The sequence below is a fragment of the Triticum dicoccoides genome, chromosome 3B (genome assembly GCF_002162155.2).
Source record: "Triticum dicoccoides isolate Atlit2015 ecotype Zavitan chromosome 3B, WEW_v2.0, whole genome shotgun sequence".
NCBI lineage: Eukaryota > Viridiplantae > Streptophyta > Magnoliopsida > Poales > Poaceae > Triticum > Triticum dicoccoides.
Genome location: NC_041385.1, coordinates 179,015,728 through 179,019,537, shown reverse-complemented (window position 1 = coordinate 179,019,537; position 3,810 = coordinate 179,015,728).

Below are 3,810 nucleotides of genomic sequence, written 5' to 3'. Positions count from 1 at the left end.
GTGTATGATCAATGTGTTACTTGCCTTGCTGACGATCTGCAAATCCTAGAGACTCGTAGTAGCACGCTCGCACTCCGGGAATTCTATAGCAAACAAACAATAGCATACATAAGCAATCAAGCAAAGATGCACGGATAAAACCCAAATAAGAAGATCTAACCAGAAAGTTCAACTGAAGAACTCCGGTTTGCAAAAAGAATCAAATCAAACGGAGCAACGAAACTCAATCTGCAAAAGAATCAAGATCCATTTACTATTCTGGATCAAAGTCAAATTTTACAGTACCAAAATCTTTTTCAAGTTGGTTAAATAGAAAGAGGGTTTCAAGACGAAGATCTGGGCGCTTGTTTCACCTGATATGGATAAACGAGCGAAAAGTTATACTAGATCGAAGATTAGGGCAGAAATCGCGATCGAAAATAATCGTGGAAAAACCCTGGAAAAAGAAACACTAACGAACAGGCTAACGAACGAACGTTCGCTATATGCGGCTAACGGTCAAACAACGTTCGTTAAAATGAATGTACGGACGAACGTCCACTAAATAAATAAGCTGGCGGAAAACCGAATGAACCAATCTATATAAAAAAACGAGATCTAGCAAAAAAAACGAACAATTTTTCTGAGAAAAACCGACGAACGGCGGTGAAGGCGGCGGCTACCTCCGGTGAGGTCGGCAGCGACGGCGCTGCTCCGGCGGGGTGGCGGGACGACGGGGCGGCGGCGGAGAGCGGCGGTGGCGGCGCGATGCAGCGGCGGGGCGGTGGATCGGGCGGCGGCGGTGCTAGGGTTAGAGCAGGGGCGCGACTAGGCCTCGGGGACGTGGGCCTCGGCTTATAAAGCCGGCCGGCCAAGTGTCCTAGCCGGACACGGCCCGGTAAGTCGGTTACCATTTTTTTAAATAAATCCTGGGCAGAAAAACTAACGAAAGAAATACTAAACATACTCCAAAAATCCCGAAATAAATTTTCACGGTCCTCTAATAATATTCCAGACAAAGTGAACATTTATTTGGGCCTCCAATGCAGTTTTGAAAAACGCATATTTTTCCTAATTTGAATAAAATTATTGAAAAATCCAAATAAAATTTATTTATTGATTTTAATATTTTTCCTCCAATATTTCATTTATTTGGGAGAAGTCATATTATCTCCTCTCATATATTTTAATATGAAATATTTTTGGAGAGAAATTTTTTATCAAAACCACAATGATCCTAGTTTCGATATTTGATAAAATTCAAATATGCAAAACGTGAAATCTCCAACTCTCTCCGTGGGTCCTTGAGTTGCTTAGAATTTCGAGGATCGCGAAATGAAAAAGCAATAAAATATGATATGCATGAATGACCTATGTATAACATTCCAAATTAAAATTTTGGGATGTTATAAACCTACCCCCCTTAAGATGAATCTCGTCCTCGAGATTCGGGTTGACTAGAAAATAGGTGTGGGTGGTCTTTGCGTAGATCATCCTCTCGTTCCCAAGTGGCTTCCTCCTCGATATGGTGGCTCCACTAAACTTTGCAAAACTTGATAACCTTGCTGCGAGTAACTCGGCTGACAAACTCGAGAATCTTGACAGGTTTCTCCTCATATGTCAAATCACTATCCAACTGAATTGCTTCCAGGGGCACTGTTTCTCTCAGAGGAATATCAGCCATCTCTGCATGGCACTTCTTCAACTGGGAAACGTGAAACACATCATGTACTCCCGACAATCTTTCGGGTAACTCCAACTTGTAGGCAACCTCTCCCATACGTTCCAAAACTCGGTATGGTCCTACAAATCTCGGGGCTAACTTTCCCTTAACTCCAAAATGTTTCACTCCTCACAAAGGTGACACTTGCAGATATGCTCTATCTCCAATTTCATAGACTACCTCCTTGCGTTTTGAATCTACATAACTCTTCTGTCGAGACTGAGTTACCTTCAGTCTGCCTCGAATCAACTTAACCTTCTCTTCAGACTCTTTAATCAAATCTGGTCCAAACAATGGGCGGTCTCCAACTTAATCCCACAACAACGGGGTTCGGCATCTTCTTCCATACAGGGCTTCGAATGGTGCCATCTTCAAACTGGCCTGGTAGTTGTTGTTGTACGGGAACTCCACGTAGGGCAAGTTGTCATCCCAACTAGATCCATAGTCTAGCGCACAAGCTCTCAACATGTCCTCCAGAATATGATTGACTCTCTCGGGCTATCCATCTATCTGCGGATGAAAAGTTGTACTGAACTCTATCCTGGTACCCAAAGTCTGGTGCAGCTGGTGCCAAAAATTTGAAGTTAACTCTGTTCCTCTATCTGATACAGTAGTCCTTGGAACTCCATGCAGACATACGATCCTGGTCATATATATCTTGGCCAACTTCGCACTGGTATAGGTGGTTTTCACTGGGATAAAGTGAGCCACTTTGGTCAAGCGATCCACTACTACCCGGATAGAATCATACCCCGATCGGGTCCTGGGCAATCCGGTGATAAAATCCATGCCAAGCTTGTCCCACTTCCATTCGTGTATCGGCATAGGCTGTAGTAATCCTGCTGGCTTCTGATGTTCTGCCTTCACTCTCTGACATACATCACATACGGCTACATACTCGGCAATATCCTTCTTCATACCAGTCCACCAGAAACGCTCCTTCAAATCGAAATACATCTTAGTGTTTCCGGTGTGTATCGAGTATGGCGAGTCATGAGCTTCGTGAAGTATCAACTTCCTGATCTCTGCATTATTGGGCACATATACACGGTCCTCGAACCACAAGGTGTCGTGCTCATCCTCACGAAAACCCTTGGCTTTTCCTTTGCTCATTTTCTCCTTTATCTCGGCAATTTCTTTGTCGTCCTTCTGAGCTTCCCAAATCTTTCCCAATAACGTTGACTGAACCTCTAATGTTGTGACAAAGTCTCTAGGAACTATATCCAAACGAAGCCCCCTGAGATCTTTTGCTAACTCCCTTGGCAATCCTCCGCTTACGAGGGTATTGACATAACTCTTCCGGCTCAAAGCGTCTGCTACGACATTGGCCTTACCCGGATGATAGTGCAACTTCATATCATAATCCTTTATGATCTCCAACCATCTCCTATGCCTGAGGTTCAGCTCCTTCTGGGTAAAAATTGTACTGCAAACTCTTGTCATCCGTGAACACATCACAACGGTTTCCAATAAGAAAATGTCTCCAGGTCTTGAGGGCATGCACTACAGCTGCTAACTCCAAATCATGCGTGGCATAATTCAACTCATGCGGTCGAAGTTGCCGTGAGGCATATGAAACAACTCTTCCGTCTTGCATAAGTTCTCCTCTAAGTCCTAGGCGAGAGGCGTCGCAATACACTTGGAAATCCTTGCGTTTATCCGGCAGAATTAGCACTGGGGTTGTAGTCAATCGTTTCTTCAACTCCTGGAAACTTGCTTCACATTCTTCAGTCCAATGGAACTTGGTGTCCTTCTTCTACAATGTCGTCATAGGCTTCACAATCTTGGAGAAATTCTCAATGAATCTCTGTAGTATCCCGCGAGTCCAGGAAAACTGCGGATCTCTCCAACTGATGTGGGTGCCAACCACTCGGTGACTGACTGGACCTTGTTAGGATCCGCTGCTATACCTTCTCCTGATATAACATGTCCAAGAAATCCAACTTCCTTCAACCGAAACTCACATTTGCTGAACTTGGCATATAACTAATGTTCCCTGAGCTTCTCGAGAACTAAACGCAAATGCTCCTTGTGTTCCTCTTCATTCTTCGAGTATACCAAGATATCATCAATGAACACCACGACAAACTTATCCAAGAATTCCATGA